Here is a 20,394-nt window from a genome sequence, read left to right on the forward strand (position 1 = left end):
TGGCACATGCATACTCTCTTAAATGGTACTGTCACAATCTTTAAAATTAAAACAGTCCTTAAGATAATGGATGTTCTCAAAAATTAAAGATAGGCATAGAAAGTGGGTCTAAAAAGGATGCACCATAAAAGGTATAAACCGGCAGGCCATCAATGGAACCTAGCCTGAGCATAACTTCTCACTATCTAAAAGCTATTCAAGTCATGAAACATGATCACAAAAAAAAAAAAATACAACACTTTGTATCACAATAAAAGACACAACAGCATGTATCAGAATAAAAAAAAACACAGCAGTGTGTTACTGTTTTTGATTGGCCATTCCACATGCTATTTGCAACCTTCCTGTCATTTCTGTCTTTCGTTCAGCACTATTTCTCCATCTGTTATCGGCTTTGTAATGTTGGGTGGTTTGGCATAACGTGATGCCTGCTTCCTTGTTGTTGCTCCTACATCCCCTCCAGCCTCTCCCTAGGTGTTCATCTTCTTTAGAGACAGATCAGTGTTTTAATTAATGTTCTCTTTCTCTTGCTCCCTTTCTCTCTCTATTTGTGTGTGACTGCTCAGTAACATTTTTGCCGTTATTTTCTTTAGCAACTGGCATTTCCTGATCTGTTTTCTTTTTCACTGTTGTCACTAACTCTATGTTTTTGTTGCTTCTCTTACACCTAACGTTCATTTTCAGTTATGTCATTTTCTCACTGTCTTTACCTTGCTCACTCTGTTATTTTTTCAGCATTTTTATTCATATGATGTTAACATTTTGTACTGCAGATGGATTAGATTTTGGCAGAAAAATAACCGTTTTGGTCTAGTCCACCTGACTGCTCAAACTAAACAGATAAATAATGATTACTGCATATCACAGTGAGGGGAAAATGTAAAATTAAAGCAAAGTTGGACCATTATTTTTATGACTTTCTAATTTGCAGTGTGCAACAATATATCATATTTATTTTGTGTTGTACCACCAGTTTGCATGAGGGTAGTGATATCTCTCAACGTCTTAGCTGATAATATCTGGACAAAGGAAAAATAATGAGGGGGACAAAGGCCCAACATAGTTTTTTTGAGTGTTACTTTCATTCACTTAAAAAGTTAATACAACACCAGGTTTTGTGACAGCTTGCATTTTCTGAACAGTAAGAAGTATGAAATTCTCATGTCTGACGTTACTGACTGACTGTAATCTTTAGTGATTTCCCAGAAAATCAAAAAATATATGAAGGAGACGTGGCAAAAGTATGAGGAGACAGGATGGGAAAAGATTAACATAATTTTAACCTCAGTTGATATGTGGCTTATAACCTAATATAGCATGATAATAACACAGTTAGCGCAATTCAATTTTGCCAGAGGGCATGGTGGCAAAATGTCATGCACTGAAGAAGGTAGCCGATGATTCTTTATTACATATTCATCCACATTCAAAAAGACATAATTTGGTTAAAATAAGGGAAGGCTGAAAATATGAGAAGACCTGTAATTAAAAGTAATTTCTACAGTCCAATGTGTGTCAAGGGCTTCCTGCAGATACAAAATGTAGCATTAACTGTTTGAAGAAGTACCAAAAACCTGACTTTATACTCGGTGTGACCTCACTGTATTGATTAAATTTCCGAACACTGCACACTCCATGGTTAGTTTTGCAAAAACTCAACATTTTAAAAATAAATAAATAGACAAAGTAAAGACAGTTACCAGGGTGACGTTTTTATCACATTCTAACATCAAAGACACATAACAGTGTTTCACTAGTGACCAAAATTGGGATACAAATTGCAATTTTTGATTGTGCAGATTATAGTACCTATGAAATCCACATGCCCACATGCTTATTGCACAATCTTAGCATTCTACATTATCTAAATGATTTATTAGAAGGACTCGAAGCATATTTTAAATAAATAACTTGGCATTTCGAAAATTAACCATAACTGAGTGTGGAATGATGTATTCTAATCATGGTGGCATGGGTAAACCTCCTCCAACATCACTGCTAGGAACATTCTTGGCCATAATAAAGTAGTTTATCATGCTGTGCCTTTTTAATATTTATTCAAGTTTGCTAAAGCATAATTTAAATTGAATTAATCTGTTCAAAATAATATTAGTCTCATTCAGTTATAATTGTAATTACTTGCTTTCCAAACCAAAATCTTCACAAGTCTTACCCAGATTAAACATACAGTATAGTAAGACATTTCAGAATTGGCTTGTCCCTGCTCCATTCCAACCAACAAAGCACAGCATGGAAAAATGTAAAGCATGAAACTTCATGTGGATCATTATGAAGCTACTTAGGATGGACAATGTTTGCTACAGTATGGAGTCAACTACTCTAAAAGGGAGAAAAGCACTGAGACCTCACTAATTGTAATGAACATCATTAGCATTGAATAAAGTAATAGCATGTTTTTCTGATATAGGTTCATAGGTTGGTACTAGGCTATCTGACCGAAGGCACATATTAGCCCAGCCACGTTGTGCGGTATTCACCACCCCTTTAGTAGTTCCCTAGACCCTTGTACTAGCAGCTGGTACCCTTGGCCCCTATCTAGTAGTGCTGTCGGTGTGATCCCCAGTGTGAACTTTGTTACCCATCCACGCATCAAGGTTCCTCTTGAGTGATGGTGAGGGGCTCTGTCTTATGTAGATCGGGTCCCTGTTCCATAGTAAGGGAAGTCTCTGCGAAGGGAATCTATCCCTCCAGCATGTTCTATTCATTGTTGTGTTGAGGTTTATATCCCTAGAGCGTGTAGCTCGAGTAGATTTAGTTTTGCTAAGATGGAGCATGTTCAACAATTCTGGCTTGGACATTGTTCTGTATGTTAGACAGAGATCGCCTCTGAGAAAGCGGTATGCAGCAGAGAACAGTCTTAGCTTTTTCAATCGTGCTGCATAGGGCAACTGTTTGAGGCCAGTAATCCTCTTGGTTAGGTACCTTTGTGGTCTCTCCAGCTGCTGGAGATGTCTAGCCAGGTACATTCCAATTGGTGCATTGTACTCAATAATGGGTCTGATGAAGGAAGAGTAGAGGGGCACCATTACATCCTTAGATCTTGATGTGAACCCTTTCGTGATCAGATGGGTCACATAGAAGGATTTTCTAACCACTTTGGCAACATGGTTATCAAAGGAAAGCTGACTATCTACTTGGGTCCCTAGATCCCTTATTTCTTCTTCAGATTTCAGGGGATTACCTCCTATGTTGTAGTTTGCGGATACTCTGTTTTTTCCAAAGGGGATTACTACGCATTTTTTTTTGCATTTAGCTTGAGACCATGGCTTTGACACCATTCATCAGTCTCATTTAGGCCCTTCTGGAGGATCTCCATGCCGGTCGGAGACTCTATTATAGCACCCAGTTTGCAGTCGTCCGCAAACTTAGTCAGCCACAGCCCTTCAGTGCTTCTTGCCTGTACTTCTGAGAAGTATATGCCAAACAGGAGGGGCGCCAGGACAGAGCCCTGAGGGACACCACTCATTACTGGTCTGGATTCAGACATAGATCCCGCTACTCTTACTTTATGGGATCTCTCTGAGAGCCAGTTTGCGATCCATCTTGTGACGTAAGGGTTTATGCCCAGGCTGGTGAGCTTATCAATAATACCTGAATGGGGAATGGTGTCAAATGCTTTAGCAAGGTCAAGGTAAGCCGTGTGTACCTCCTTTCCCGTATCTATAGCCTGAGTAACTGTCTCAAAGAAATCCACCAGGTTCAGGAGGCATGATCTGCCCTTGACGAAGCCGAACTGTGTGGGGTCCAGCAACTGGAGGTTCCCAATCTCTCCATTTATGAGTTTCATAATGATTCGCTCCATAGCCTTACAGATCAAACTGGTCAGGCTTATTGTGCATAAACTAGGGTACTCGTAGAAACGCAAGCATAGAAGGGGAAATATACAAGACTACATAGACGTACATCAAGATCTGACAAACTTTGCAACAATGAAGTATATTTCTTAGTGACCTGGAGAACTGTGATGCATGGTGTCCTCCAGATTCCCATATCTTAAGCCTGTTGAGTCTGCTTCTGCTCCTGTTCTGTTATGAGAATATTTGTTAATACATCTGAATGCGTGGGTATCAGAGCATTTCCAGCATGGCCCTGTTGGATGTTCTAGTATTCATATTTATACAGATGACCGGAAAGACAGATTTATTTGTACATTTACCTTGAAGCCACTTAACTCCAAGAGATAGCAGTCCCTAAGGTATAGCCAGAAATTAGACTTTTTAGGACATTTCCAGAGAATGTGCATGATGTTACCATACACATGCTAAAGTTTCAATAAGTTGGTCATGAGGAAATCTCACACTGGATCTTTCATCTTGTCAGCTCCACCAGTCAGACAGTCATTTTCGCCAACAGGAGGGTCCTATTCCCAAATATTCTAGCCAGTCTTGCTGGAACACAAAATAACCTAATACTTGTTCTCCACACAGGAGTACTGCCAGAAGGTTCTAAGAGGTGCTGTTAATTGTGCAGCCAAAGGTGGAGTTCTAAGTTTGTTTCCCAATTATTCTTAAGGAACGGGAAAGGTTTAATGGGTGCATGCTTTGTACATTAGGCAAATATTAGGTGTAGGGGGTTGTCTTTTGAGACTACTGTCTTTCTTGATCTTTTTTGGGTAGGAATGGTCATGAAAGCCTTCCACTAGTTTAGGAACAAAAAAATAAGTATGAGCACCTTCCTCACTCATAGTTCTGTGTATGTTGTCTTTCTGAAACCTAGCTGACATCTGCTATTGAGTAAGAACCCTTGCTTGGAATATAATTGGAAAACATTGCTAGAGCCACTCTGCTCCCCCAATTCGTATCTGCTGCTGAAACATCCCTTCTTCTGCATGTTATGTCATATTAAATACTTTAGTAATGTATGTCTGATACAGGTAATTTATAAACCATTTCTAAACTTTACAGCTTAGCAGAGGGCATGTTTGGTGGTGGGCAAGATAACAAAGATCCCCAAGACAATGTACTATTTAATAAAGTGGTTCATTCTCATGTGCGTAGTCCCTTAAGAAAAGGGTTTTGATAGTCACTTTGCATCACCCACTAAAAGAAAACCTTAATGATGGTAACAACCTGTTAATTTGTTTGCAGGTTCAGTCTGTGTCACCATGCTTTTTGGAGTGATATTTGTCTAGCTGACACCACAGTCCTCCAAAATACTATTCTGATGAGCTTTAGCCATATTAAAAAAATTGGACTATTTTGCTCCGGTAATATAGAATAGCTGTACAAAAAATACAGGAGGAACTAGCCATCTCTGTGCCATAGAGAAATAAATCCCTCACAAGGGCACAATTGACCCAATTTCAGTTAGTGGCCTGGGTGCCAGTAGTAGCTGGCCAGTGGAGTATGGAGTTAGTGGCCATTGTCAGCTGTTCCATCTTGGGAGGAAGGAGAGTGGTGGCTGTGGCTTGCCACTTTAGTGATCTCTAGCAAGAGTGCTAAGTATTAAACCTAGAGTGTGGACCTAAGGTGAGTATGCTGCCATGGTGCAGTCACACAAGCCAAGGAGATTCTTCATGTGTAGACATGCTCCCCTCAGAGAAAAGCATACAGTGGTGCTTGCTGAGTCACCAAAGGGGAGGAGGATGCTCCACCTGGGGAGAGAGAGAGTCACAATGCAGGACCATCAAGCTGGCTCACTCTCTAACATCTGTTAACATGCATATACAAACTGACACATGAGCTTAGCATATGTACAATAGAAAAAAGAAGAGATGTGGAATTGTATGACTGTACTGGGGAATTGGTATAAATAATCAGAGGTCATTGTAGTTAGAAGGTCAATGCAGCAGATTAAGGATCTGTGAAACAAAACTAAGACGGGAAGACTAGTGCAAAATGTGTGCATATTGGGCCGGGAGGGAGGTAACTGCAGAGTATCTAGATGCAACAATTTGCTGGTTTTAAAGACCTCATGTCTTTTGGTGACTGGATATTTGTTTATTTGCAGTACTGTGTAAGGAAAACAATAGATTATTAAATAACTAAGGCAATGACATTAACTGACCATAACAACGGCAATAAAAATGTCAAACGGTTTATGAACTACTGTAAATGGTCATATGCTGATCACTGCTGCAATGGCCTTAGCTGTGTGGGGTATAAACTGCCAAAGATATAACAGTTGGCCAGCTTCCAAAGCTTCAGGGCACCTTCCATGTATCCAAACTGTCAGGCAGCTCAAGCTGAGATGACTAAAAGACAAGTTTGGGAGCGAAGCCCTTCAGAGCTTTACTGCTGTTAAAGAGTACACTACCCTGAGGGTTTCAAGGATCGCTGGTTGGCTTGTACTTTTGTTTGCTAGGCAAATAAGTTCCCTTTGGGGGGAAAAAACTTCCATTTTGTTAATGTTTTATTACTTTCCTCTTCCAGAATGTCATTTTTAAGCTAAAAGTGTTGTGTTTTAACAGACTGTCTCAAGACTGTAATGCACTTTTAAATGGACAGCTTGTTTTTTCTGTCAGTTTAAAAGTAATGTAAAGGAACTGAAAACATTTTTTTCTGTGGCAAAATTGTGTTTAGGAGACTGGCATTGTGTGTTAAAGTGTTTTCACTTTATTTTTCTGTCAAAAAAGTAAAGTTTTGTGGACTGATAGTGCATGGAAGATACTAGTGGTGACGTAGTCAGCCCTTCTTCTAGACACAAAAAGAAAAAAAATAAACAAACTGCCTTTGCCACAACAGCAGGCTAACAGTTTGCCTCAGCGTTAGGTAGGTGAATTTGCTGTGGCCATTTGCTGTACCTCAGACCACTCATCTTGTACCTTGGATCCCTTTGGTAAAGCACTGACAACCAGTGTGGACCAGGGGTTAGCCATGTCCTCTGCAGCTGTTGTGGTCCCCTCAGTGGACAAGGGAGATTCACTCTTGTCAGTCTTAGAGAGGGGAAAAGGGATGTTTTCCCTGTTGTTAGAATGCTGTAGTCATCTCTGGGGAAGCTGCTGCTGACATTAGTAACACTGTTAGCCTAATTTTCCTGTAAAACAAAAACAGAAAACTAAGCATGTATTTACTCCTCCTCAGTTTTCTTTAGATGGGTCTGGCTTGGGGTTTAATTCAGGCTGTCTGTCCTTCTTGTAGTTTCTGATAAAACAGAGAAATTAGTGTTTTCTAGAAGAGATTCAAGATTCTGAATCTGAACAGGAAGCTGCAAGGTTGGATGCAGTTTTTCTCCATCAGATTCCTGATTCAGACTCTGTGAAGAACTTAGTATGTTCTTCATATTCATCACTGCAGCAGTAGCTTTATCTATATGGGTTATATCCTGCCAAAGATATAACAGCTGGCCAGCTTCCAAAGCTTCAGGGCACCTTCCATTTGCCCAAACTAACTAAAAGACAAGTTTAGGTGTAAAGCCCTTCAGAGCTTTACTGCCGCTAAAGAGTATGCTCCTCTGAGGATCAACGGTCTGCTTACGCTTTCCTTAGCTGGACAGATAAGTTCCCTTTGAAGGAAAAAAAAACTTCCATTTTTTTTTAACTCCTGTTTTATTACTTTCCTCTTTGGGAAAGTTATTTTAAAGCAAGGAGTGTTGTATTTTAATGGATTGTCTTGAGACTATAGCATACTTTCAAATGGAGCACGTGTAGTTCTGTCAGTTTAAAAGTAGTATTTTCTGTCAGTTTAAAAGTAGTATTATCTATCTCAAACTTTATTCTGTGGAGAAATAATGTTTATTTTAAGGTTGTGGGGCTGCCATAATGTTTAAAAGTGCTTTTTACTGTGTTTTTTTCTGTAAAAAAGGTAACTTTTGTGGATTGATAGTTTTACTGGCATTGTTGCTTGGTTTTCCTCAGAATAGAGATGGCATTTTCTGCTTGACTATGGAACAATTGTACTCCCACTGTCTGGCGTTTTTCCAGCTTCAAAATGAAAAAGTTAATTAAACAGACTTTGCCACCACAGCAAGCTAGCTATTTGCCTCAGCCAGAGATGAGTGATTCTGCTGTGGCCACTTGCTCCTCAGACCACTAATTTTTTTACCCCAGATCCCACTGGTATAGCACGTACTGACACTGTGGACTAAGGATTAACCACATTCTCTATGGCTTTTTGGGTCCCTTCAGTGGGCAAGGGAGAACCGCTTTTGTCAGCCCTGGGAGAGAGAACAGGGAAGGCTTCCCTGTTATGTCAGAATGCTGGGCCCTTCCCTGGGGAAGCTGTGGCTGCCCCCATTTTTCCTGTCAAAAAGAAACGGAAAACTAATCCTGTACCTACTCCTCCACAAATTTCTTTGGATAGGAGTAGTTTACAGGGACTGGCTCATGGTTTGATTCAGGCTATTGATCCTTCTTGTAGAGTAAATTTTGGTAAAAGAAAAAAAGATATAACACAAAAACTTGGTAGAGAAAACCACTCTACCAAGTTTTTGTGTTATATCAGTTTTGCAGCTTGTTTTTTCTTAAAAGAAAAAAAGATGCCACCTTTCCTGAAGAGATTCAATATTCTGAATATGAATATTCAAGATTCTGAATCTGAATGGGATGGATTCGGTTTTGTCCTCTGAGTTCTGATTCAGACTCAGACGAGACATCTCTTTTTCTCCCTGTGTGTGTGTGGGGGGGGTTCTCTTTCTCTGATGCTATTGCTAGAATGTCCCGGTGTTTTCAGTGGGAGAACACTGAGGTTTCTCAGTCCCGCAAATAATACTATGAGTTGTTACAGAAGGATTTTCCAGAACCGACATCCTTTCCTCTTGTCATCTCTGCTTTGTAGAATTTGTGTATTGCTGCCTGCAGTTTTCCTTATAGTCAACTTTGCCTAAAAAGGCAGATAGGATGTGTAAAGTTTCTCAGTCCTACTATTCCCAAGTCTGACCCAGCAGCTATAGCCTTAGTTGACTCCTGTGCTGCCAAGCACTTAATTCAAAGATGGGAAAAATGTATTGATAGGCATGGGGAAAGGGTGTATACTTTTTCAACTTTGAATTTCAGAATCTTAAATTGTCAGGTTCTTATGTTAAAATTTTATTTTGACATCTTGTGAAAGTATGAGGAATATTTTATCTACAGTTTCTTGTGAATAAAAATCTGCTTTAAATGTCTATTGCACAAGTCTATACTCGTTTGCAGTGTGTGTGTGTGTGTGTGTGTGACTCTGTTGATAGTTCTACCAGGACTGTGCTCCATATGGTTTTAAGGAGGTTTGCTTGGCTGCATTCTCAGAACCTTCCAGAGGATGTTGTTAAAAATGAGATTTTAAATTTTCCTTTGGATAGAGAGTTAATGTTTAACCCCTAAGCTGCAGAGGTAATCAAAAAGCACGATGAAGGGGGCTAGCTGATTTAAGGAATTCCTAAGATTTTTTCAGCCCTCCTTTTCAAAATGGTCCAAGGGGTTTCCTTTCTCCTCATCCAATTTTTGCAAAAAAAAAAAACACAGAATAACCAAGAAGTGGCAAGGAAATTCCAGAAAGAAGTGCCAAACCTCCCAAAACCAAGGACACTCCAAGTCTGAATGAAAATTCAAGACACCTTTTGACCCCCATCTTACCCTGGCCCTCTTTCTCTTCCAGGAAGTCTGAATCTTCATTTCTCTCTTTGGCAACAAATAGTTTCAGACAAATGGGTTCTGAAAATCATTTGTCAGGGTTACAGGTGACAGTCAGAGGAAATCCCTTATTTCAGGGAGTCATTCCTCATTCTGCAGAGCAGACTGTTTTATTTCCTCCTGTTCTTCATCGTATGCAGTCCCAAGGAGTGAGAGCCGGATCCTCTTTCTCAGGTGGGGGAGGGGTTTTATTCAAGGATGTTCCCAGTCCCAAAGAAAGAAAACACTTGGGGACCAGTTCTGGATCTGTCTTTCCTAAACCTGTTTGTGATAGTTCCCAAATTCAGAATGATGTCACTTTACAACCTATTGCCTCTTCTCCCTCTTTCAGGTTTCCTGGTAACACTAGACTTAAAAGATAACCTATCATATAATATTCCTATTCATCCACACTTAAGGTTTTGTATGTCTGGATTCACAAAGTGTATAGCTTCATTTATAGCTTATTACAGGCCACAGGGTATCTGCATTTCTCCGTATTGAGACAACTTGCTTATCTGTGCAGAGTCTTTTTAAAATAGTCAGGAATTGCTCTCTTGGGTGAGAGATCTCTTGCTTAAGATGGGAGCAGAGAACATTCAGAGTCTTTCTTGACTACCTCACACAGGGTTGTGTTCCGGGGATGTCATCCAGACACCTCGGTACAAAGAGCTTTTTCTTCCACGGGGAAAAAATAGATCTTTATTTAGATCTCTTTCTAAATTTTTCCACTCAGATTTTGGTCACTGCGACAGAATACATCAGAATTTTGGGTCTCATGGCAACTGTGATTCACATGATACCTCTTGTCAAAACTCCACATGAAAAAGATACAGTGGTATTTGAAATCTCTTTGGTCACAGCATCAATACCATTTATCTTTTCAGATCCCAGTACTGGGGTTTGTCAGAAGAGATATCACTTGGTGGAGACAACAGATATCCTTAAATCAAGGACTCCCTTGCCATTCCCTGCTCTAAAGCATTCAGTCAGCACAGACGCTTCAGACTTTGCTTGAGGAGCAGTTTTAGGAGAGGTAAAAGTGCAGGGGAGTGTGGGACACCAAGGACTGATGCAAGCATATAAATATTAAGGAAATGCTTGCCCTGATCAAGGCACTTAATTCTCTGAACCATCTGTGGTTCCTGGCACCTCTTACAAGTGGTTACAGACAATACCACAGTGATGTGGTACACCACCAAGTAAGGGGGAACCAGGTCATACCCACTTTGCAAACTAGCCAAACAGTAGGGGGCCCAGCACTGACCCTTGAAGCACCCTGCTTGTGACAGGTCTGCTGGTTGATGTGTAGTCACCCACTTTGATAGTGTATGACCGGTTTGCATGCCAGTTGGCAACCCATCTTACAACAAAGGGGGTGTACATTCAGTTTGCTAAGTTTATCAGTAATGCCCGAGTGTGGGATTGTGTCAAAGGCATTTGCCAAGTTGAGGTTTGCTGTGAGCACAGATTTGCACTTGTCAGTGGCCCTGGTCACATTTTTGAAGAAATCCACCAGGTTTAACGGGCAGGATCTGCCCTTGATGAAGTCAAATTGGGTCGGATCCAGGGTTTGGAGGTCACCTATGTGTTCATTTATGAGGTCCATGATGATATGTTCCATGGCTTAATAGATGAGGCTGGTCAGACTTATGGGTCTATAATTTCCTGGGTCTGTTGCCAAACCACCGTTGTGGAGGGGGGTAACTTTTGCTGTTCTCCATTCCACAGGAACAAAGTTAGTGGTTTGGCTGTGATTGAATAGAGTACGTAATGGTGATAATAGTTCATGTTTTACTTTGTGTAGAAAACAGCCTGGGATGCCATCTGGTCCCATAAGAGGCTGTGTTTTTTGCCTTAGACAAGTCTTTAATGACCTGCTCTTTGGATATATAGTGTCAGGGGGAAGTAGGGGGCAAAGTTTGTGTTAAGTATGGTGGGGATAAGGGATTGAAAGTTTTGTCAAATCTGTCCACTGTCAGGTTTGCTATCTCTGAGGGATCAGTGTGTGTGATACTGTTAGTCTAGTTCGGCACATGCTTGGGTCCTACCTTTTAAGCTACATACATAGCTGTTAAAGGCTATGATTATCCTTGGCTGTGATTGCTAAGTTTTTCTCAAAATTACCCTTAGAGGATTTGACATGTTTTCTTATTTGTCTGTTAAGGCTGAGGAGGGTGCTTTTCCATTGTTGGGACCTCGCCTTAGTTTTTTTTTTTTTAGCTAGCAACCTTTTGGATTTGTTGTAAAGTTTGTTGATGCTGGATATCCACCAGGGCATCGTTTTTTTACTTGGGTCACTGGCGTTGATTCTTTCTGTAACAGTCAAGTCTATATACTTATACAAGTGATTGTACAGGACTTTAATGTAAGCTTTGGTGTAGTTACCACTTCCAGCTGGGGTGGGGCTTGGAAGGCATTTATACCTTCCCCTAGTAGGGTGTAGCTTGTTTTGGTGAAGTTTTCTAGTTTGACTTCACCCTTTGCGAGTTCTGGTGTTAGTGACAATTTGAAGGCAACTGATTTGTGGTCAGATTTAATTAATGAGGGTCCGACAGTTGCTGTGCTGCATTTGTTTGTCATATTAGTGAGGACTAGATCTAGTATGTTTGCTCCTCTTGTTGGGGTTTGAACAATTTGTTCCAGGGCATTTGAGTTAACAAAGTAAAGGAACTTTTGCACTAGTTAGGGCTAGAGTAATCCAGTTTGCTCAAGTAGGCCTCATGAGCATCATGATCCATGGAGGGGGATCTATAACTAGCTATGAAATAATCCATGGAGGGAGATCTATAACTAGCTATGAACTGAATGGGGGTCTTTCCCACAGTAATCTTGAACATGGAGTAGCTCCATGGAGTTGTCCCAATCTAACTAGTCGGGAGTTGAATTTATCTCTAATATAGACCGAAACAATTCCTCCTTTGGTTCTCACACGTTCGTTTTGTGTCTGAAGGTGTTGAAGGCATTGTAGCCTTGTAAGGCCGGGGCACTGTCTGAGGCCTTGAACTAGGTTTCTGTGACCGCACAAACATCTAAATCCTGCAGTGATAAGTACTTCCAGGGTGTGTAGTTTTTTCTTTAAGCTCCTAGCATTTAGCAGCATAACTCTTATTTTTGTTATGGTTGGCAATTTTAATATCGGCAATTTTGTTTTTGAGACCTTGCCTAAAAAAGACACTATGGGGGAGGCAAGAGCCTTTGCCAGCAGCCGAAAGCCTACTGGTGCCAGGTGCAAACTGTCTGTTGCAAAGCAGCGAGGTGTCAACCATGTCACCAGGCTGAAAGAAACTGGATCCCCTTTGAATGACACCAAAAACTAAGCCAATTATTGAAATCGATCATTTTTTTGTTTATACTGTGGCATCATTCTAGGTGAGGGTAATATGCTGCTCAAGGCTAGAGATGTACTTGCCTGGGACACATACTCTGAGAGCTCAGTCATGTCTCTCTTCGTATAGTCCAGTGAGGTATGTCTCACTTTGTTCACTCCAGCATAAACTATGATAGAGTCATTATGGTACTTGTTTCTGAGAGACCTGAGTACATGCATGATCTGACAAATCTTGGCACCGGACAGACAGCTGACTGTGACTTTCTCCTTATCTAACCTGGTGAGGGGGACATCCATGTGTCTCACTGTGGAGTCTCCAGTGACGAGAAAATTTGATTTTTGAGTGTTACGCCTTAAGGGCTTGGTAGGTGAGACGTTGGTGTTGCTATATGTGTCTTGGGTGCTGTGGGAACTGTGTTAGTTATGGCAGTCTTTTGTTTTGGAGGTCTCTGGTGATTTGGTAAGTTTTTTGAGAGAACCTCATATGTAAATCGATGCTTACTGTGTGTATGAGTAATGGTACTATGTGCATAAGTAGTGGTGGGTGAGTTGACAACCTTTTCAGTGTTACTGTTTTAAGCGTAAGAAAGCAGGGATTCAAAATTCTGGGGTGTAGCTGCATCTCTTGCACTCTATACTAGAGTGAGTTATTAGTAGAGGGTTGTCAGTGTACATGAGGCAGTTGCTATGCTGCCTCCGGAGACCCAAGTCAACAAGGCTGGAAGGAAAAGCAATGTTAGTCCAACTGTCCATAATGCTAGGTTTGAAGAACTGTTAGCCCAAAGGGGGTGCTTTCAGGACTGATCCTGGATGTACTCCGTAGATAGGGTTTTTGTCTGGTGGTTTAATAGGTTATAACTCACTAGCAATACTTGTTAGACTGGAGGTGTACTAAAGATGAGGACTACACTAATGTACTACAGCTTTATCTATGGGAAAAATTGTCGAAATTGTCTGTCTAGCTATGGCACTCAGCGCAGTGTATGGTGCTATGTGATGTGCAAACAAGCAGAAACCAACTCAAATGCAGGGCTTAAATACCAGAAGCTAACAAATTTAAACATTTAAAAAAAAAAAACTCAAAAGAACCAATGAGGGTGCTTACTCCAAGCCCTATACCAATCGGCACACTTCTCTCAAAAGGGTGCAGAAGGGCCCCTTTCAATCAAAGATGGCTTGGGAAATGTGCTCAGAATATAATAGCTACTATAAACAGACACAGATGCAACAAAAATGTATCTGGACTACACTACAGCTACTGTATGTTAATTTAAGCGTGAAACACTAAATAAATGTTTTAAACAGAAAAATAACAGTGAGACACTTAAAAATATTTTAAACAGCAGAAATGCAGCAAGAAGACACTGAAGAAAGGTTTAAACAGCAAACAAATCAGTTATTTAAAACACTGCTTGGCGGAAAACAGAACAAACAGAACAGATGCTTTGCAACCAATGAAAAGTAGCAATAATTACTATGCAAACAGTGAAAATGGCAACAGAAAAACTTTGCAATAGCGAAAACATCAACAAAATATGATTTAACAGGCGCACAGTAAGGCAGACAAATGTGGTACAAAGAGTGCAGTTTAGTTTACAGTATTAAATAAACAGAACACAATAAAAAGTGACAAGCAGTGAAATGCATTCCCCAACCCTTACATTTATCAAGAAATGCTCCCTTATGAAATGCTCCTTTATTTTAGTTAAGTGTTTGTTGTTCTTGGGGGCTGCTGTGGTTAGTTTAACATCAGATTATTGGTGACATGGGTGGAGTTTTAACGAAAAATTTGTCATGGAATGAGCAGTGATGCCCCAACATCCTGACTGTCCTCAAGCTTTCACTTAGCCCCCCTCTCCAACTTATCAGGACTATCCACTCCCTTGTGAGACAAGAGACAAAGCATTATTCTTGCATTCCAGTGAGAGCTAAAAGCCCCATTCACTTTGTGGGCCAGACAACTGGCTTTATTAGCCCATTTGTACCTCACTGTGGTGAGAGTCAGATATGAAAATGAGCAGTTATTCTGTCATCGGCAGTCTGTACCTAACAACCATACCTACCCATGTGACAGTAGGTGGCCACACTAATTGCTTGTGCTCAAAGAAATTTAGGGAAAACCTTCAGTTTCCACCTGACCGTCTCTTAGCTTATGTGGCACACAAAGCATCCAAGTCCTAGCTGCTATCTGTAGTACCTCAACTCTCAGTTAAGGTGAGTGTTGCCGCATGATGGGTGAATAGCATCAGCTGCTCATGCCATTCTCCCCTGCCATGGCTCACCCATTGAGTGGGGCCACGCTTTGCACCCAGTTCATGTGGGTCATTATCAGGGCTTTTTCTCAGTCATAGCCATGGCTGAGAGGTTATAAATTTCTGGTGATGATGCAGAGTGGTGTAACTGTTCTAATACCCAAGGCATCTGTTATTATCACACACTGACTGTGTCAGACTGAATAAAGATATGATCCAGTGTATTTACAGGCACACACTTGCATCCGTTGTTATCACACTGACTGTGTCAGACTGAATAAAGATATGATGCACTCTATTTACAGGCACTTTTTTCTATGTCTGTTTTTATCTCTGTATATTTATGTTTATATACAATAAATGGTTAACAACACGCATCAAGAATTCAGTGTATTATGATTATTGTATCATTTCTATTACCACCTTTGGTTTAGTGGGTTTGATTTTTTTTTTTTTATTTTAGATGAAGTAGCATTTTATTGCCTGTATCATGTGTGTTTTTTTTTTTTTTTTTTTGAGTGGGCCTCATAGTGCATTAGTTTACTGTTTTGGGGAGGAGGAATTGTGTATTTGCTGGAAAGATTTTTTTCTTATAATCTAATAGGTTCATGTGGGGCTTTGTAGCCACTGACTGAGAGGGCATGGGATGAAGTCTTAGGATATGTGCTTTTGTGTGTGTGTGTGTGTGTGTGTGTGTGTGTGTGTGTGTGTGTGTTTATTTAGTGTCTGGTTTGCCTTAGTGTTGATGGGTTTGTGAGTTATTCTGAGATGGTTTAACAGTGTGTTGTGTTTTGTATAGGAACAGCATGTTATTTACGATTGCAGCGTTTTGGTGCTTGGGGAAATATTTAGATGTCTCTGAAGAGGTCTGTTGGATCTTTGGATAATTTCTGGATTATTTTACGGAATGTGATTTTAACATGGATTCTTGTTATGTGAGATAAGTACAGTGTGAAAATGTTGGGCATTCATTTGTTTTTGCTTTTTTATTGTACTGCATCTGACTGAGCTCAGTGGATCGATTGGGGAAGTGATGGACAAAGTATAATTTAAATTTATTGTACTGTATTCCTGTAAATTGTTTTCTTGTTTCATGTATTTTCTTTTATATTTCAATTTCCATTTTAAAGTATGATGGGAGTCTTTTCTTTTAGTGTTGGGATTTTTCTTTTTACAATGGAAGGGTCAGTCTGCATGACATTCTGTGCATATTTGGCATACAATTAGTGCCTTTAAGGTAGCTTATATGACTTTATTTTGCACTGCTCAGCTGGTTTTCTGTGTGAAGGGTTTTGTAGTTGCTTTAGTTTTACTTGCACAGATTTCTATCCAATTTAAAGTGAGTGTGTGTGTGTGTGTGTGTGTGTGTGTGTGTGTAGATATATAATGCTGTGTGTAACATTTTGCTCAATTTAAGTTGAGAGGAAGTCTTTTGGTTAGCTCTACATATAGTGCTTGTGATTACAGCTGGGCACAGAGTAAGGGAGGTGCTGTGGTTAGCCTGAATTGGGTCAGGCCATAAACAACACAGGGAAATCTTTATAAATATTTGGGGACATGGGTAGAATAGTGATACATATTTGAGGACCTTGGTGTGTAATGGTGGTAAAATTTGGTGCAGTAGCCCACGTATCTGTTCCTGTGATCTCTCTCACACACACACACACACACACACACACACACACACACACACACACACACACACACACACACACACACACACTTTCTTTTATTAATCAAAGGCCACTTCTTCAGGAGCACCACATTTTATCAGTTTACCTGCATGATTGTGTCCTGCTCTGGTATATGAACAGTCTCCTCAGGAATGCTTGCTAGGTTGAATTGTTTGAGATGCTTGTGCATACAGCTCAGATTTACTTGTCATACGAAGAGGTTCAATAGCATCTGAAAATTTTAGTGTATGAAAGTGCAAAGAAATGTGGACTGTAGAGTGCCTGCATGGTCTCTTACCCCTCTCTCGCTCTGTATATGTTGTTCACAAAGCCAGGTTTGACATCAAGTTTAACAGTTGTGCTGCATCATGACAAAGGATCAAAAGAATGGAATGTATACATTTTAGGTTCATAGGGTGGTACTAGGCTATCGGCCCTAAGGCCTATGCAAGCCTAGCCATAACAATTCCCTGGAAATTTCTTCCCACAATATTTACTTCTCTGGGACCCTGTCTAGCAGGGCGACTGACATAATCCCCGGGGTGAATTTCCTATCTCCCATCCAATCATCAAGGTTCCTTTTGAAGAGGGCCAATGAGGCGCTCTGCTTGACATGTATGGGCAGTCTATTCCAGAGTATGGGGAGTCTCTGGGTCAGGAACCTATCCCTCCAGCATGTTTTGTTCATTGTGATAAGGTTTAGATCCCTGGAGCGTGTGGCTCTGAGGGATTGGGATTTCTTTAAGTGAAGCATGTCCAACAGCTCAGGGTTTGACATGGCCTTGTATGTTAAGCAGAGATCGCCTCTGAGTAGACAATATGCCACAGAGTATAGCTGGAGTTTTTTTAGACAGTCAGCATATGGCATCTGCTTTAGGCCTGTGATTCTTTTAGTGAGGTATTCCTGTGGCCTTTCCAGCTGTTGCAGATGTCTTGTGAGGTACATACCAAATGGGGCATTATACTCTATAATGAGTCTAATGAGGGATGAGTACAGTGGGACAATGACCTCTTTTTCTGGATGAAAAGCCCTTAGTGATTAGGTGTGCCACATAGAAGAATTTCCTGACTGTTGTGGCGATGTGGTTATCGAAAGTGAGACCACTGTCCACTTGTGTCCCTAAGTCTCTCATAACACTTTCGATGTTTAGTGTCCTGCCACCTATGTGGTAGTTCATGGGTACATGTTTTTTTCCAAAGGGGATAACTATACATTTCTTGGCATTAAGCTTGAGCCCATGGCTCTGGCACCAGGCATCTGTTTCTGTAAGGCCCTTTTGTAGAATATCCACATCATTTGGGGATTCTATAATGGCTCCCAGTTTGCAGTCATCTGCAAACTTTGTTAGCCAGAGTCCCTTAGTGTTGGCTTGTACTTCAGAGAAGTAGATGCCAAACAAGAGTGGTCCCAGGACTGAAACCTGAGGTACTCCACTTGTCACTTGTCTGGAGCTGGATTCGGAGTCTACTACTTTTACAGTCTGGGTTCTGTCAGTAAGCCAGTTGGCAACCCATCGAGTGACGTAGGGATTTATGCCCAGCTTAGTAAGTTTATCTATGATTCCAGAGTGGGGATGGTGTTGAAGGCCTTGGCGAGGTCCAGATAGGCTGTGTGGACTGCCTTACCCTCGTCCACAGCTCTGGAGACTGATTTGAAGAAGTCAATCAGATTCAGGAGACAAGATCGTCCCTTCACAAACCCAAACTGGGTGGGGTCCAGTGTTTGAAGGTTGCCAATGTCTTTGTTTATAAGTTCCATGATAATACGTTCCATGCCCTTGCAGATCAGGCTTGTCAGACTGATGGGACGGTAGTTCCCGGGATCCAAGGCGGATCCTCCCTTGTGGAGCAGGATAACTGTAGCTGTGCGCCACTCAGTGGGCACGAAGCCTGAGGTGAGGCTATGATTAAACAGGACACTTAGGTGGGGTGCCAGTTAATTTTGTAGTTCATGTAGTACACAGCCTGGGATGTCATCTGGTCCCATGGAGGCTGTAATCTTAGCTTTGGAGAGTGCTGTTTCTACCTGTGTGGCTGTGATTATCGTAATTTGGCAATCTTTTGGTATTGAGATGGGCCCTTTAGGGGGTGAGGGGGGTGAAGTTGGCACTAAATCGATCTGCCAGGATATTGGCAATATCCTTGGGATCAGTATATTTAATGCCATTCTGTTGTAGCTCAGAGCAGATCTGAGCATTGCAATTTAGATTCTTGACAAAACTATAGAATGCCTTGTGGTTGTCTTTGGAATCTTTGGCAATTTTATTTTCGTAACTAGCTTTTGAGGATTTTATGAGGGATCTCAGTTTCTTACTGAGGCTGGTGAGGGAGTTTTTTTGCATCCTGGGATTTTCCACTTTTCTGCAACAGTTTCTTCCTTCTGTTGTATAGTTTGTTTAGAGCAGGGGACCACCAGATTGGCTTCCTTTTTTTGGAGAAGATCATCTTGGTTCTATTTGGGATGGCACGATTCATGCACGAGTGGATGTGCTTGTACAGTGCCTTAGTGTAGGATTCTGTAGTCGAACTTCCAGATCCCATCTGCGTGGGTGTTGTGAAGTTTGTCACTTCTGACTTCAGTAACATGAAGTTGGCTTTGGAGAAGTTTTTTAAGGAGGTTTCCTTACTGAGGGCTGGGGGTGGGATGTGGATGTCAAGGGTGATTTGCTTATGGTCGAACCTGACCAATGAGGGGGTGACCACTGGTGTGGAGCATCTGTCTCCCATGTTGGTAATGACCAGGTCTAGGATATTGGAGCCCCTGGTGGGACAATGGATTAGTTGATCCAGGGTGTTGGAATTTATAAATTCCAAGAACAGTTGGGAAAAGGAGTTGGTACCCGAGTAGTTTTCCCAATTAATGGCAGGGTAGTTGAAATCACCCAGTATTAGGGTGTTTGGTTGTATCTTAATATTTTCCAGTATGTTTAGGAAGGTGTAGTGAGAATCTTGGGGTATGGTGGGGGATCTGTAGCAAGCTACAATTTGGATTGCAGTCTTACCTAGTGTTAGTTGCACCTGGAGAATTTCAGATGCATTGTGTTGGGCAACTAGACTGGAGGTGTGAATATCCTTGGTGAATATGGACACTCCACCTTTAAAGTTTCAGTCTTGGTTTTGTGGCCGAAAAGTGTGGTAAGAGTTGTAGCCTGGTATTGCAGGGGTGCTCTCTGGAGCCTTGAACCAGGTCTCAGTCACTGCACAGATATCGATGTTCTCCATTTTTAGGAGTGCCTCGAGAGTGTGCATTTTGAGGTTTAGACTTCTAGCATTGAGTAGCATTACCTTCAGATTTTGCATGCTTGTATCTGTTACGGTGGTGGTTTTATCCTTTGCACCTTGCCTAAAAAAAGGCACTATAATTATTAAAAGTGTGATTTTCAACTGAAATTGCATGTTATGTGAACAACCTCTGAAGAGTCATAAGGTGTCATTACTTCACTCACTGTGGTTTTATTAATCCTGAAACTAGTTTGTTGTGTTAAATAGTCAAACACTTGCACAGTCTGATAATTGTATTTGGAGCTGGGCTGTAGACATAAAAATTTGGTCTAACTGCAGTGTATGAACATACTTTAAAAAGGGAAATTT

At 41.0% G+C, this 20,394-nt stretch overlaps 1 protein-coding gene across 1 annotated transcript in view; it reads left to right on the plus strand.

Moving 5' to 3' along the window:
- The window catches only part of LEPROT, a 268,235-nt gene that overhangs the window by 13,197 nt on the left and 234,644 nt on the right, over positions 1-20,394 (plus strand). The window lies entirely within an intron of this gene.

Source organism: Protopterus annectens, chromosome 10.part0, assembly GCF_019279795.1.
Source record: "Protopterus annectens isolate FY-2018-M chromosome 10.part0, PAN1.0, whole genome shotgun sequence".
In the NCBI taxonomy this organism is placed as follows: Eukaryota; Metazoa; Chordata; order Ceratodontiformes; family Protopteridae; genus Protopterus; species Protopterus annectens.